At 42.5% G+C, this 17,024-nt stretch overlaps 1 long non-coding RNA gene across 1 annotated transcript in view; it reads left to right on the top strand.

Annotated features, from left to right (window-relative positions):
- The first annotated feature begins 596 nt into the window (after nucleotides 1–596).
- LOC102554702 (uncharacterized) overlaps nucleotides 597–17,024 on the top strand; it is a 237,821-nt gene continuing 221,393 nt past the window's right edge. Inside the window, exon 1 of the long non-coding RNA XR_015636877.1 lies at nucleotides 597–689. This is a non-coding gene — a long non-coding RNA (uncharacterized LOC102554702). The remainder of the gene's footprint in view (nucleotides 690–17,024) is intronic.

Here is a 17,024-nt window from a genome sequence, read left to right as displayed (position 1 = left end):
TGGACTCCCATAGCTACTGCCCTTAGCAACTGCAAAAGGGACTCGACCCAATCAGCCAGCCTGAGGGATTTTCCTGCTTTGACATTTCCTCCCTCTCTGCCACGTTTCTTTTCCCCCCTTGCAATCTCCTGCCTCAACTCCTGCAGTTTCGAAGCACCAGGGATTTGTTTCATGGGAGAAGGCTCCGTGGACAGCTTATTACCTGGCAGGTCCTGGGTAATCTCTTCTTTAAGAAAAGAACAGGCATAAAAGACACATTCAGGGAGGTCTGTCCACCAGATCGTTCGCCCAGACAATCTGTACTTGCAAATGCCTATGCACATTTCTCCACCCAAGGGACACAGGAGTTTTTCTACCGGCGTGCTAATGTTGCTTCATGAAGAAATTACAACCAAGTCTATTATTTCAAAGATGCTGTGGTGGTTTGAATGAAAAAAAAAAATGCCTCATAGGGTTGCCATATTTGAATACTGGTTCCCCAGCTGTTCCGGAGGTTTAGGAGGTGTGGCTTGCTGGAGGAGGTGTGGCTTGCTGGAGGAAGTATGTCATTGGGGTAGGGCCTTGAAGCTTATAACTCCGCCCACACCTAGTTGGCTCTCTCTGCTCCAGGCTTATTTGAGACTGAGACCGTTCCGCAGCACTTGCTGCCATGCTTCCTTGTCAGGATGAATTGTTATCCCTGTGGAACTGTAAGTCCAGTGAGTCCCCTCCTTCTCTAACTTGCCTTGGTCATGGAGTTTTATTATAGCAACAGAAAAGTAACTGGTACAGAAAGTAAGTTACAGTGTAACAAGACAATAAGTGTTGGATATCAGGTTTCAATTAATAACTTCCACAGTAGTTCCCAGGGAACAAAAAGTGAAGACTGAACTCTGGAACAGCTTGCAGAGGCTCCACGGTGGCTAGCACTGCACCGTAAGTTGCAGCTGGCAGTTCTGTGAGCAATCCTTATTCATCTACACCCATCGCCAGTAAGACAGGTATTACGATGGCTGCTTCCAGCTGAGGGAGGGCATGTGGCCCTGGGCCAGATTTGCTAAAAAGTATTTCTCTGTGACTTGGCTCTTAAGGAAACAAAGACACAAGAATGTTGTCAACGCTAAATCTTCCTGGCATTAGGACCCAGCTGATAACACATTTTAGTTCCTATAACTTACTTAAGTCTACCTTGTTTCTTATTATATTTGAGTACATTTTGTCTTTCCTTGAGGTTTTCTCTGGATCCTATGGGTTGTCCCACAGTGTGTGTGTGTGTGTGTGTGTGTGTGTGTGTGTGTGTGTGTGTGACAGAGACAGAGAGAGACAGAGAGAGACAGAGAGACAGAGAGAGACAGAGAGACAGACAGACATAGACACACACGCATACAAGCACATAGACAGACAGAAAGAAACAGAAACAGAAAAAAACACAGAGAGAGACAGAGATTGAGAGACAGTGACAGACAGATAGGCAGAAAGACACACACAGAATGGGGAGGGGGGGGGGAGAGAGAGAGAGAGAGAGAGAGAGAGAGAGAGAGAGAGAGAGAAAGAGAGAGAGAGAGAGAGCTTGATTCTACTCGTAACCATTTCCTGTAACAGGAGAGCCAGGCCACTGGCACAGACACTGAATTGCAGACTGGGAGGGCTTGGGTGGCATCTATGCATCCGCAGTACCTGGCTTTAATACAGAGTTCATGCTCACTCAGCTAAACTTTGGCAATCCCATGGACTGCCTAGGAGCGTTCATATCACACAAAGAAGGAAGGCAGAGTGGAAAGAGTTAGAGAGCTACATTGAGAAAATAGTTGAGGAAAAACTGAAGTGTCAATCATCGGGGGATTATGAGACTCTGGAGATATTTCATGTAAGCTTTCAGAATAAGCGGGGTGAGGGAGCTATACAGAAAGAAGTGTCTCCCAAAAGTCAGCTGAATAATCTGGGGAGCAACTTTAACCCTCCCCATGCCTTTCATGCCCTAGTCCAAATGTTTGCCTTGGATGAGCTTAACAGTTCCCAATAAATGGGCACCACCCCCTCTCCTGCTTGATGGAGAAAGAAACAAAAATACAGACTGGTCAGGTTACCTAAGGTCGAACAGTTAGCAAGTCTTCAGAAAGGGATGGAAACCCAGGAAATCTGTCTGAGGAGCTTGCATTTGAGACACTGCACTGCACTGCTCCTTAGGAAGGGTACCCCGAAGGGAGGAGGAAGCATTCCTAAGAAAGCTACACAGAATCTGCATCACAGGAACTGAGCTAGGGTAGCCACTGCAGGAATGGAGAGGTGTGGAAGAATGAGCAGAGACCTCAGAGAAGGAACTCTCACACCTTGCCCTTCCCAGGGGCAGTCAACAGTAAAGAAAGCCAGTTACCTAATAAACCAATTAGTTATTTGATAATTTGTCATTAACTCCATAAGCATTTTCTAAGCATCTGAGAAGTGTGGTGGACTTCATTATCTCCGGAAATCACATAACAAACAAGGCCAACAAGTTCTGTTGTCATGGAGGACATATTCTACCAGGATTAAGCTGACAATAGACTAATAGCATTTTTAAAGCTGAGTAGCAGTGATTCATGTGCTGAAAATAAAGGGTAAAAGTGGTAGAGAATGAGGTCTGGTTTCATGGACTGCATACTCGAGAAAACCTTCTTTAAGGATCTGTTGTAGGTCTGGTGGAAAATGCTATTCCGTTACCTATACCAGAACCTGAGGTCTTTAGTATATTTTTGTTGGAGGACTTAATGAAGTGATTGGGAAGCAAGGAGTTATATATTCTCAAAGTGAGTAGACTAGAACATGTAATAAGCCAAGTTTTCAAACTCCAGGTGACGAGATTAATCTACCTTCTAAAGACCCAGGGAAATGTCCCTAGGGACTCTCACATAGAACAACCCCAAGGAGAGAACGAATTTAACCTGAAGAACTCATTGTCCAAAGAATGTAAGACAGAGAGATAAACGGAGCCCATTGCCAAGGTCCTGGACATTAGAGTCTGGGGTTTAATTGGGAAGTTTTAAGTCAAAGAGTTACGTGGCATACATTAGGTTTTAAAGAAGGTCATTGAGGTTGATGGATGAGAGGAAACCTGCAGCATTCTGAGAAGAGGAATTGAGTACCAGGTGAAGGGAGCATGGCCCTGGTCTCATGTGTAGATGCAGATCTAGAGTTCACAGAAGTAGGTTTGGTGATGGGCTAGGAGATGGCAGAAAGGAACAGTGTTTCTAATAGTCGTTAGAACAACTAAGTAGAGTTCAGGGCTGTACATGGATGAATGAAGAACAGAAACAAGGGGAGCACATGCTTCTTATAGCCTAGAAGTTTAGTATTGGTGAAATGCATAACAGAAATTCAGGGAGTGAGCTGGAGAGATGAATCAGTGGTCGCCGGCAGGCACTGCTCTCAGGGAGGACACAGCACCACCTTTAATTCCTGCTCTAAGGGATCTGGTGCCCTCTTCTGGGCTCCACTTCTGCCTGCACTCATGCGTGAACATACAACACACAGACACATGTAAATACAAATATTTAAATAATTAGATAAACAATGTAAGAAAATTGCTTAGAAATGCTGAAGCAAGGTCTAAGTCTAGAAATAAAGGAAAATAATGGAATAAATAACACACAGAGAGAAAGGGAGAGAGAGAGAATGGGAGAGAGAATGAATGAGAGAGAATGAATGAGAGAGAATGAATGAGAGAATGAATGAGAGAGAGAGAGAGAGAGAGAGAGAGAGAGAGATCCTCAAAGTGTTCTGCCAACTCCAAAGGATCCTTGAAGAAGAGCAGAAAGCTGAGAGCAGCCAGAGAATCACTTCATCTTTGTATGACGGGAATGGCTCTGTTGTTTAAGCATGTCCTTCAGATACGACAATGGTAGGCATCGAGCTAGATATATATTATTGAAAACTCTAATATAGCACTTTTGAAATCAGTACTAGAAAATGGACTGTCGTAACATCTTGCAGTCCTTTGTGAAGGCAGGGATCACAGAGGAATTAAATGTGTTAGCCATAACACATGCTAGCTGGGATGATACTTTCTGCTTGCCTATGCACAACTGAAGAGTGTTTACACATTTCCTGAAGAAATGGATGAAGTGGTTTGAGAACCCTGACAAACATTAATTATATTCTCTAGGGTGATTGGTACAGGGTATGAAGTCACTGTTCCATAATCACAATTCTTTGTCTCTAAACATTTAAAAAAAAAAGACTTCAGTTGGCTGGGATCTACTCAGCAAACTTAGAAAATCTAATTCAAGTTTTTGATTCTTTTGAGAGGGTTTTACTATTGTTGCCCAGATTCACCTTGAATTTGAAACCATCTTCCCTGAAATTCTGAATAATGGAGACTACAAATGTGGGTGACAACTATGTTTGGCTTAGCTTCTACTCTGAATATTGTTAACCAAAGGCATTTGATGGCTCTAGAGAAGGTTGTGAACGTTCCACGACACTTTCTAGATAGCATTACACCACCAAAATCGGTGATAAACCGTAGCTCTTGAATAATGCATCATGTGATCCGTACAGAGGGGCCTCATCAGCAAAATGTCTTTCTGTTTGGGTCTTAAATAGAATTTTGACTTCCTTAGAATATGCTTTTCTGACAGGACATAAATTTTGATGTGCCTGACTATCAATCAAGTCCGATCCAAGAGTACCAGTCTTACGTGGGGAGAAATATCTGATATTAATCACTGCGGGTAATATCTGACACAACAGATCTGGTTAGGAGTGCTTGTTGAATAATGAGTTGTGCCCCTACTGATGTGCAAACTGAATGCTAAGCACTGCTTGGGAGGTAGGCAACAAGCTCCGCGAATTCTCTGATGCAGTGTGTTCTTGGTAGAATGAGTTTAGAACCCAGCAGGCTATTGCATTGATAGCATCTGCAGCATTGGGCAAAACCAGTAGATGGTGGTCTTAAGTTGCAAGTTGCTCACACCCTAACACGTGTGAGCTGTGGGAAATGACCACGGTTATCTCACAACGTGTCAAAATACACTTCTCTGTTTATCGAATGCTATGGATTGGTAGATTATAGCATAGGAGTGCTCTCTGGAGCTGTATGTATATTAGTTGTTTCCTAGAAGAACACTTTGCTCTTGAAAACATAACATTCATCACAGCACTTTGAAATTATGTAATGCCTTGATCAGATCCGATACAAATGCTTTCACTGCTTGCCTTTTCTTTAAAGTTGAAATATATTTTTTTTAAATTTCTGAGTGAGAAAGCTGCTTGTTGAGAATCTGACAAACCAGGACCAACTCTAGACTGCAGTTGCCCAAATGTGTACTTTGCACTCCCTACTGTTAAATGTACGTCAGCGATTCAGTGGCAGTACTATTACAATGCCTCGTAATTATGCATGCTGGCTAGAATTAAAGCCTTTGGAAATTAATTTTGAGTTGAAATATTAAATTAAGTAGAATGTTTTATCATAATGGCATAATTTAAAACTAACTAAAAATAGCATTAATAATAATCATGATCACTCTTGTTTCATTAATAGAAGAGATTTAGCACTAAATTATTAAATGATCAAATTTACGGTACCCAAGTTAGTAAAGATTTTGTAGTAGTGTAAATCATATGACATGATTTCTGTCCAGTGACTATAGCAAATTAGTTACTATAGTAAATTTTCAAAGGTGTTAATAATAACAACACTTCAGTGTAGGAAGCTTTGGTAGAATGATAACATCCTTGGACCTTCACATATTGCATTATTTTTCTCTGAGCAGTGTATCTTGTAACTGCAGTGGATGGATGTATAGAAGGAAACAGAGAACGACAAACTTAACTTCTATATGCCTATGATTTATGGGCAGGGCTGCCTGCCTTCCAACATTAGCCTTCCTGCTCCTTTTACTGAACAACCTTCTCATTTTACTCTGAGATCACTCTGGGTTCTAAGCAATACATATATGTTCATTTCTTTAAAGCATTACTTTATTTTTTGAGGTTTATTTATTTTTATTTTGTGTATGGCTGCTTTGCTTGCACATGCACAATCTGTATGCAGTGTCCATGGAGGCCAGAAGGGATATTAGACCCTTGGAAAAGGAATCTGGGGTTTTAGATCATTGTGACCCACCAGGTCTGTGATGAGAATCAAACCTGGGTCCTCTAGAAGAACAACCAGTGCTCTTCACAACCACAGCATGTCTTTAGCCCCTGTTTCTTAGTCTTTGTTAATTCACAGACTAACTAAAATTGAGAAGAAACCCCTACAAACCAAAAGAATAAGAAACAAGGAATAGTATATCTTGAAACTTATTTAATCTCTCTTTTTCTTTCTCTCTGTCTCTCACATGCACAGAAGTGCATGCATGCACGTACACACACACACACACACACACACACACACACACACACACACACACACCCCGCAGATTAAAGATGTTGTGGTGACCAACCTAGGTAATGTGTTGTCCTACTCGGAGCTGTGAGGTGTCAGTAGCAAACTATATCATACTTAGGAAAATGCGTCCTATGCTATGTGAAGGAAATAGCCAGAATTAGCATGTCTATGGTCTCAGACTCATTATACCTGTGGATAGTTTTGTATATTTGAGAAAACTATCAGTTCAAGAGCTGTGATACCCCTAAGATTGCCATGTGCCATCCTGAAATATCTAACTAGACTCCAGAGTTAAACTGACGTCTAAAAACAGCTATAGACCCATTAGTATTGTTTCAGTAACTCCTTCCGCTTTTATGTAACTCGGGAAATAGGAAATCATAACATCGTAAATAGTATTAATCTGAATCCATCGACGTAGCCAGGGCAATTTTAGGCCAATCATTTCTCATTAGGCTGATGCTAGTAAAGTTTCTTATTCAGAGAAGGTTTTTTTTTTTTTCCTTCTCATTTCTCTTCTTTTGAGCAGTCTGTAGCCAATGGAGTGTAATAAGTGCCACAAATTGGGGCTGAGGTGTCTCAGGCTGGCTTTATTCTCTGCTGTAAATTACAGCAGATTTGTAACTGCTTAACACAGCTCTTGAATCAAAAAACCTCACCCCTGATATTTTTTTTTCTGTTCAGGCTGATTGACTGGCATTAAGGGAGTCAGGGAGGGAGAACAGAGCTATGAAGACCCCCCCTCATGTAATTCAAGATCAAAGTCACACTCTCAGATTGTCAAATTGATTTCTATTTTAACTGTTGATCATCTGAAAGGGTAACTAAGTAGAATGCTAATAAGCCAGCATCCTCTTGCATCTTTTTTTTTTCATGGCAAATTATAATTCGACTACTGATGTTTCTTTAAGAAGAAATTGGTTCTCTGTACCTTCTATTGACCCTGAGTTGGACTCCGCGTTATTCTGTTTTTCAGACCGGAAACAAGGAGATACAAAAGGAAATCGCTTGCTACTTAAACTTCAGATCGGTTACTTTGCTTACAGGGAAGCTGGTGACTGCCAAGAGATGACGGTTCCTCACTGTTTTGAGTGCTGGCTGTACATAAGTGGAAATGAGTCACCCCATGGAGGCTGGTGTGGGAGGAGAGCACCCTAGCAGTTTTCAACAGGTCCACAAATGAAGGTCCTGTGTTCTTTTCCTATAGCCTTCATTGGTGGCTCATGACAGAGTGAGGTAGACTTTATCCTTTAGACGGGATTAGTGGGAAACAGAGAAATAATTAATACACGAAGTACCAAATGTGAAATACTGCCCAGCACAGAGGCATTTCACACTTCGTTGAGTTCGCGCGTGGGCCAGTGGTGCCGGGGAGATAATCACTGGGCTATAAGAGAGGAATTATTATGTGAGATCAGCAGTCAAACACCTGACAAAGAAGAGATAGTAAAAGATATTTGGAAACTATTTCTAAAATAAGGAGTTCACATCCAGTCTTAATTGAATATTTAAAGAAACACACAGACTTTCTATGACAACTTAGTAGCTTTTTTAAAGTTAGTGAAAGTATGCTTATGTAGGTAGTCATAATACCATTAAACTATCCTTTTATGGGAACTATGAACAAAATATATTGCTGTATGTATGCTCATTTTGTTCTTGGGTATATGACCTGATACCCTGTACTAAAACAGTACTAATAAGATGCTAATGTCAAATTTAAAGCTCAAGAAAATTCACTAGGCATTATTTCAGAGTTACAAACCACTACATATTCTTTCCCAACAAAATAATTTGAATTTTTAAAACACACAAACAGAAATATCAACATGAGAACATCTATATATTTAGTCTGCCGATATAAAGATGTTAGCATTTTGACATCTATGCTTTCCTTTATGAAGATTTAAAATGTAATACGATTTGCATGGGGCCCTTTTAATTTCACTATTTTCATGCCCTTCTCTTGTGTGTGCTGTGCTGGAGACTGAATGAAAGGTGCTCGGTATTCTTTGGCGCTATTTTTAAGGGCTGTGTAGTGTTCCTCTTGGTATTTCCCAAGGCATCAAAGTAATCTCGCCTGAGATTGTCTTCCATTGGTATTGGGCCATAATGAGCATAACTGGAGAGATTTTGGCCATACCCTTTGGGTGCATCTGGAGAGGTGGAATTCTGCTGGCTTTGATGGCTGTTACAGAGACATCCTCCAAAAAGGTCATCCAGCTTATTCCTCACACAGTGTCTGTTTTGCACTCCCTCTCAGCTGTTATGACGAAGCCCTCCCCTACTCTGTTTATGCAGGGTTTTGGCATTAACAGAAGACAATTGAGAGAAAAATCTCTTGAGATGGCTTCAAAGGCAAAATTAATTCTAGAGGTCAATTCAAAACTAAAATAAGCGGGGTTATTTAATGCCACGTGTTAGGCCACGTTAAAAACTACAGTTACTACTTACTGAGTATTGATCATATGCTGATGGATAAGTGTGTAATGGTTTTGTGTGCTTGACATCAATCATTTCATTTTTTAAAAAAAATCCATACAATTATCCAACACGATATATTCAAATGCTGTTCTTTTTCTTTCTTAAGATGAGAAACCTGTAGTTTAGACCACTTATTAAAAAGGCTCAGTGCTGTGCAAATAGATGGTAGGGAGATGGGATAGAGTCGTACAGTCTCATTCAAGCGATCACACTTCAGGGATCTGAAACCTTGCACCTCACGTGCAAGCACCAGGCTTGCCACAGCAGCCGTCTCCCACAGCACAGTGGCTGGGTATTGTGGTTGACAGCATCTTCCCGGATAAGCTATAGGGTTTTGCCACCAGGTCCTGGGGTAGTAAGCAGTTGGTGTCTAGATCCTCCAACACTAGGCTTCAGAAAGGTTGTTGCTGGAGGGGCTGAGGTAGGCACCTACACCTTAGTGCTCAAGGCTCTTTGGGGTAGACAGATCATGTGCTCTCTTCCTTCCACAAGGCACTTGCCTTTTTCGGTTCATTATTGAGGGCTATGTTATAATAAAGGAAGCAGAGGGAGGAGAGGCTTCTGTCCCAGCTCATTCTTCTGGTGACACAGTTGCTGAGAGAGCTGGGATGAGAACAGGGAGATAAGATCTACTGTTGATAATTTTCAGATGCATATGTACTGGGAGCATCGGGTGAATGATGCACGCACACAGTATTGAGACCTTGAGAAGTGAAGCACAAACAATGGCCCTGAAGGTCAGGAAGGGTGCTGAGGAGGACTCAAACGCACGCTGAGCTTCTGTCCTGCTCATTTGAATCTCCTTCCTTCCCTCATCACGTCCTTCTGCCCTTTGCTCATCAGCAGGCTAAAGAGAGGATACAGCTCACACTTGAGCTTGGGGCTTTTTGGCACAGAACTTGATTGTCTCCGTTTCCTCTTGGCAGATTCAAATTGTTAGAGAAATGAAAGTCGTTTGAAAACAGTAGGCCCTGGCATGTCTTCTCCTCGGCGGTGCCCGGGACTCCGGGAACAGTTGTGGATTGGCTATGTGGCATTTTTCTAGGGTGGATTTGATCTTAGTCTCATATCCCATATGGTCAGAAATAATCAGCTTTAAAGTTCTGTGTACTTGGAAATGTGAGGGTGGAGGTCAGAAGCAAAGGAAGCTGGTACACATGGAGACTTTTAGAACAGAGTGGAGATTCACAGAAGATAGGTGACTGAGAACAAGCAGTCTCACTTTTGCATGGCAGTTGCCTAAAACCGAAAAGGACTACAGAACAATTTTATCATAAATGGAAAAGAAAGCCAGATGACAGCTTTTCCAATAGAATCAGTGCCAGTTCAGCCATGGCATCCTTGTTTTGGTATCCCTTTACAAGAGCATACATAGCACACTAGAAAGAGCTTAGCAGATAAACAATATAATATACTTCGTGGTTCTGGTGGGACAGGTTGTGATGGACATGTTTACAATCATTTCAATTTGATTTATTTGGGGGGATTTTAATTTTTATTTTATTTTTAATATATTTTAATAAAAATATAATTATATCATTTCCTTCCTTACCTTTCTCCCTCCTTCCGTGTCCTTGCCTCAACTCCCTCTCTATACTTGATCTTAGCCAAAAGGCCAAGAAGTGATCAACTCCCTCTCTAATTGATAATGTCTTTTTCTTTGATTATTGTTTTACACACGTGCACACACACACACACACACACACACACACATACACACACAACTACAACCTAGTGAGCCTGATTTTGTTGTTTATGTGTTCATGACTTGGGAGCTAACCATTCTATATTGGGCAGCCAAGTAGGGGCCCATCCCTGGGAGAGATGGATTCTCCCTCTCAGCAGGCATTAGTTGTCTGTAGTTAGCTGTTTAGGGTTTCCACCCTGTGAGATTTTCATCTTTCCGAGTTAGCATGGCAACAAACATTGTCATGGATTAGATCTTGTTTAGATAACCTGTTTCAGGAGACAGTCACAGCACATTTCCTGCTTCCTTGGCCTTAGAATCTGTCTATTCCTTCTTTCCCCATCTTCTTTGAGCGTTAGGTACTGACAGGAGCTGTGTTTTAGATGCCGGGATCAGTTCCTCTCTACATTGTTTCCAGCTGAGTTTCTTTTTTTTAGTCTCTATTCGCTACAAAGTGAAGCCTCTTTGCTGAGGAGACAGAGTTAGGCTTATCTCTAGATATGTGCTGTAAATTTCAAGCTCCATCAGCCTGCCTTTCAGTGACTCAGGCGCAGTGCATATTTTCCTATGCAACATGAACCTCCTGTAAAAGGTCTCTCTCTGTCTCCTCATGTCTCTGTCTCTGTCTCTATTTCTCTTTCACAAGTCTCCACTCCAAGATGGCCTTTCGCTCTCCCCCTCCTCCAGTAAACCTCCGGGGTTAGATCTGTGGCATGGAGTGATCTGTTAGTGACATACCTGGCCCTAGCTAGACCTGACAAAGATACCTTTTCTCCATTTTATCCTAACCGTGATGTTAAAACGCTCTTAGGAATTATGTTGGTGCAACAAAGTGGCTTTAGTGGTCTTCTAAGGTTCATGACCCTGGTAGCTGGTTAGATTTTTAGCACCAGGAATGCTTGCCCTCCCATTGAGTGGGCTGTAAGTTCAATTAGACAGCTACTGGTGTCTGCCCGTGCATGCCTGCCACTGGTGCTCCCTTAGGGATATTTACCCAGTCAGCCATGGTTGTGGCTCATAGGTGTCACAGCTGTCCTGATTGACTCCCTCCCTTCCCTGAAAGCTCACATATTTTCTAGTACTATGGAAGGGAAGGAGGCTTTCCGGTTAGATCCTGTCGGACCATCCACATCCTGTGTTCAGTGTCTTCGGTGATAGGGACTTTCCTTCAGCCTCAGAGAGCCCACCAAGTCCAAGAGCAACAACCCATCGTGTTTTGGATTAAGTAACTTGGAGTCACTTGGGCTATTCTGACTCAAAACTCTAATGGAAGTTTCTCATGTCTGATTCTGGGGGTTTTGCTACTCTGTGGCTCTGTGGAGAGCATTGTCAGCCCAAGGAGGTCTTTGTTTAAATTATCTGTAATTTTTAGGTAGACATAAACTAATAGGATTCCCGGAGGCATTATCAGGAAAACTTGGTATTATTTGTCCCTTCTCCCTCTTGATTCTGTACTACCCTCCCTCCTCCCATCCCAATTAAAGCCATCTCCTCCACCCCCACACCCACCTTAATCATCATCTTTATACTGCTGTTCCCCTCCCAAGCTCCCCTGCCATGGTTCCTTTATAGTTTCACAGCCTTTGACAGTCACTCTGTGTTGTATTCTGAAATTTGGAGCTCAGAAGCACGAATGAACAAGAACATAGCAGCTCTTGACCTCCAGATTCCAGGTCCCTTCACTCAGCATGATTTCTTCAAGTTCCATCAATCTACGAGCAAATTTCATGACTTCTTTTTACTTTCCATTGCACTATGTGTATGAACCACTCATTTCATCATCTCTTCCTCTGCCACAGGACTTTAAGTTGTTTCCTTTTCTGTTTAACTACTGAAAATAGAACAAAGTAACAGGCAACAAACTTACAGCTTACCCCAAGCTTATAAATACTAATGCTAGCATCCGTTTCTAATTAAACTCTACTGATATTTGATTATGCAATTAAAGATCTTCCTCTGACCTCTATCTTCGTAACACTGTGTGAGAAGAGAGAGGATTTGACACAAGAGCTCGGAGCAGAGATCAGATTTCAGAGCCACAACAGGGACCTATTCTGGAATGTTGTATTTTAGAGCGGCTTAACCACTAAGCCTCAGGTCAATGTCCTCTGTTGACTTGGCCCACTGTTCATTACTAGTCCTCTGACATCCACTCCTTCTCATTCAGAACCTCCAACGAGCAAACCCTAGGCCTTTTTCCTTCACTGTTTACCTTACTAAAGACTGCACTATGCAGAAGTACCACCGAAAAATTTTGGTGGTTCATAAATTATATCATTGCCCATCACACCGAGAATGTGACTTGTGACCCCCAAAGAAAGGGTCATCCAGTGCAATAGCCCAGGTGAAGCAGAAACTGAAGCAGACCGGGGAAAACTAGGGGTAGAGGGAATGGAATCAAAGGGTTTCCCATCATGCTTCAGTTCTTCACTCGGGGTCCTGTGTAGAGAACCTGCTGGTGAGTGGGGATTACACCCATTCTGATTGCTGGTGCTTTTTAACTTTACAGATGTCGCAGGCATTCCTTCAGACCAGAGCAAGGCTTTTCCAGATGGGAATTAGAAAGCAAGATTTGACAAAGGCTGCTTCTCTGTGGCTCAGTACAAAAGAATAACACAGTAGCGGTCTCCTTTCTGCTAATCCATTCATTTCTGGTTTGATTTACCTTTCCGGCCTTGATCTAAAAATCTCCGTGGCTTTATAGGATTATATGCTGCTGAGTTCAGGTTTTGAATGAATGGCACTGCGTTTATTTTAATGTAATTTCTCCCATTCCAAAGCCAGGATTAACCTGTTGGTTTTTTTGATTAAAACGACTTTATCTTTTAGACTTATCGGGGAGTTGTTTTATATTTCTCTAGCTGATAATTATATTTGTTTGACTGTATTAAGAATTAAGAATATTGGTTCAGTCATAGAAGTCGAGATATCAAAGAACCAAACACACAAACAATTCAAGTGGTGAGACCGTTCTTCCATCTGTAACGCTGCCTTTCCCTGGCGCTGCCTTTCCTTGGCTCCGCCTAGCTGGTAAAGAAGTAGAAAGGTCCAAGCAAGAACCCTGATATTGTTTCCAGCAATGATAACAAAGGCGACAGACCTCGAGATGCTTGGAGTGAGAAAGGCATTGTGCTAAATATATCAGGTTTTATAAGCAATTTAGCTAATTCTCACGACAGCCTTATGAAATTGATATTGTTATTTCTTTATACACATGAGGAAACAAAGATGCAACGGTGAAGAGAACTGCTCAACTCTAGATAACACAACCATGGCCCAACCTGGGCAAACAGGGTCCACTCTATGCTTATGGCCATTATGCTGGCTTACAGCCAGAGAGACACCTGCCACTCCCCCAAGAAAGTACACAAAACAAGTTAAAAGCACAGGATGGCAAAGCTAGGCACAGGGGCGTGTGCTTAATCCCAGCACTAGGCAGTTCGAGGTAGGCAGGTCTCTGAATTCCAGGCTAACCTGGTCTACACTGTGAATTCCAGACTTTCGAGCCAGCCATGGATACATAGTAAGACTTTGTCATAAGAGATGGGAGTCAGGGCTGGAGGGATGGCTCAGTGGTTAAGAGCACCGACTGCTCTTCCTGAGATCCTGAGTTCAATTCCCAGCAACCACATGGTGGCTCACAACCATCTGTAATGAGATCTGATGCCCTCTTCTGGTGTGTCTGAAGACAGCTACAGTGTACTTATATATAATAAATAAAAAATAAATCTGAAAAGAGATGGGAGTCAGAGTGAGAGAGAAAGGAAAAAGAAAAAAGGAGAAAGGAAAAAGGGGAGCAAAAAGAAAACAGAAAGAGGAGAGAAGAAACTGAATAAGCAACTTGCCTTTTTTCTCTATTCCCCAGATTCTCTTTTTTACTTTATTTATTTACTTGGGGGAGGGGGGGGGTCAGAAGATAACGTGTAAGAGTTGGTTCTCGCCTTTCAAACATGTGGGTTCCACGAATCAAACACAGGTTGTAGGATTGATATCAAGTGCCCTTCCTTACCTGCTAGGGCATCTCAGTGGTGTAGCGTTTTAAAAGTAGAAATTCCAAATGTGGCTTCTGCCGCTGCTTGCCCCATTTTCCTTAAGCGCGGCCCTCCTGAACTGCTGAGGTATGAACCTTAACTAAGCCTTCCAGACTCACCCGCCAGCCTTTCTTTGGTCTTACCCTGGAATTTCTTTCTTTCTTTAGATTGTTGTCATTTTTATTTTATTGTTTTTATTAAATTTGCTTATTAATTCACTTTACATCCCTATATCGCCACCCCCTCCCTCCCCCTCCCCCCGTCCTCCCACTACTTCCTGTCACAGATCCTCCCCTCATTCCATCCTCCCCTTTCCTTTGTGAAGGAGGAGCCCTCATCAGATGTTAGCCCCTCTCTGCCTTCCCCACCTCGGGCACAGACACACACCAAGTCTCTCACTGAGGCCAGACAAGGCAAACCATTTCGGGGAACAAGATCCACAGGCAGGCAAGCAACAGACCCAGGGACAGCCCCTGCTCCAGTTGTTGTGGAACCCGCACGAAGACCACGCCGCTCACATGCTACATATGTTCTCGGGTGCGGCCCGGGTGGGGGTTGACCCAGACCCAGGGGGTTGCTCACCCTTTGACTGGTGATTCAGGCTCTAGGAACTCCCAAGGGTCCAGGTTAATTGCCTCTGTTAGTCTTGCTGTGGCTTCCCTGTCCTCTTTGTATCCCTCAACTCTTCCACAGACTCCAGAAGCTCCATGTAATGTTTGGGTGTGAATCTCTACATCTCTTTGCATTGGCTGCTGAGTGGAGCCTCTCAGAGGGCATTTACGGTAGGCTCCTGTCTGCAAGCATAACAGGATATTATTAATAGTGTTTCTTGCCCATGGGATGGGCCTCAGTTTGGGACAGTCCTTGATTGGCCATTCCCTCAGTCTCTGGTCCATCTTCGTCCCTGCGCTTCTTTTAGGCAAGATACTAACCTTGTAATTTACAAACTAATGTGTGAAAACTACCGTGTTTCTACAGTTGGATTGCTATCAGTCTTTTCTGTCAAACTATAAACATGAGTTCAGGACAAGGAATTAAAATATTTGTCTCCTTGGCCCTATAAGATTTTTATACAAATATTTTAATCCGCCTCACCCAGGAAAACCTTTGTTTGACCCCAAGATTCACTGAGCTTTTCTTGGGATTTGGTGATCTGGAGCAGCGAGTCTTTTCTCCTTGGAACCACGATTGCTTTCCCTTCCTCCAAAGCCTGGGTGCCAATTCTTCTCAGACTACCCAGCTGATTGATATTGTGAAGTCAGAACACAGCCAGAGGGGGAAAACACAGCCTCTCTTTGCACACTTCAGTTAGAATGGTGGTCTCTCTCTTGCAGGGTTCTATCAGAGTAGTGGTCTCTCTCTTGCACACTTCTGAGTGGTAGTCTCTCTCTTTGTGACCCTGGACTTACTTAAACTTTTGCCTTGGACTGTCACCTCAGAAAGGATAAAACTAACTGTCTGCCTGCCTGCCTGCCTGCCATCTATCTGTCAGTCTGTCCGTCTGTCTGTCTATCTATCTATCTATCTATCTATCTATCTATCTATCTATCTATCTATCTATCTATCTATCTAATCTATCTATCTATCTATCTATCTATCTATCTATCTATCTATCTATCTATCTATCTATCTATGTAGGGGTAGTGAGACAGGGTTTCTCTATATGGTCCTGGTTGTCCTGGAACTCGCTATGTAGACCAGGCTGGCCTCAAACTCAGAGACCTACCTGCCTCTGCCTCCCGAGTACTGATCTAAGATGTGTACCACCATCTCAGCTTTTATTATTGCCACTGAATTTTAATATCTCACTGTGGTTACAGCTACTTAAAATGCTCCAGAAAATATATTTTCTCCAGCTCATCTTTTTATTACATCTTCCATTTTCCCTTCTGCTGTCTCAAAATTTTCTCTTGCACATACCTCCAAAATGACACTTTAAAAAAAGCACGCTGATGCACCCAACTTCCTTTGAAGCAAAATAAGATGTAAATTTACAAATTTGTTTTGCTGCTGGTGTGGCTCATGGGGTAAAGCCTGCAAATCAAGGCACTTCTGAGCCTTTGTTCTCAGGCATGAATCTGATCATTTCTGTCAGCGCTGTGGGATGCTGGCAGAAGGCTTATCTCTCTCCACCTGAAGACGTTCTTATTTCTGTAGAGATGCTGACTCAGGTCAACCAGGACTCTGGCTTTAAAACAGAAAATGCCTTTCACAACTAGCTGGTATGACCAGAGCTGGGATTTAATATTGACATTAAGACCAGGGCTATGAGGAGAAGGCATCTCAGAAAGAAGACTAGACACACCCATAAGCATGAACATCTCAAGAATGCAGCTCATTGATCTTCCCAATGGTTGTGTATTTTTAATGTTTGAAGTCATCATCATTACTTGGAAGCTAAAGAAGCTAGATGACAGAGATGCAGGAAAATGGACTATCTTCATGGCAAACAAAGTTAACTCTTGGTCAA

Source organism: Rattus norvegicus, chromosome 14 (genome assembly GCF_021556685.1).
Source record: "Rattus norvegicus strain SHRSP/BbbUtx chromosome 14, alternate assembly SHRSP_T2T, whole genome shotgun sequence".
NCBI classification, from domain to species: domain Eukaryota; kingdom Metazoa; phylum Chordata; class Mammalia; order Rodentia; family Muridae; genus Rattus; species Rattus norvegicus.
This window is presented reverse-complemented; position numbering and strand designations above follow the sequence as displayed.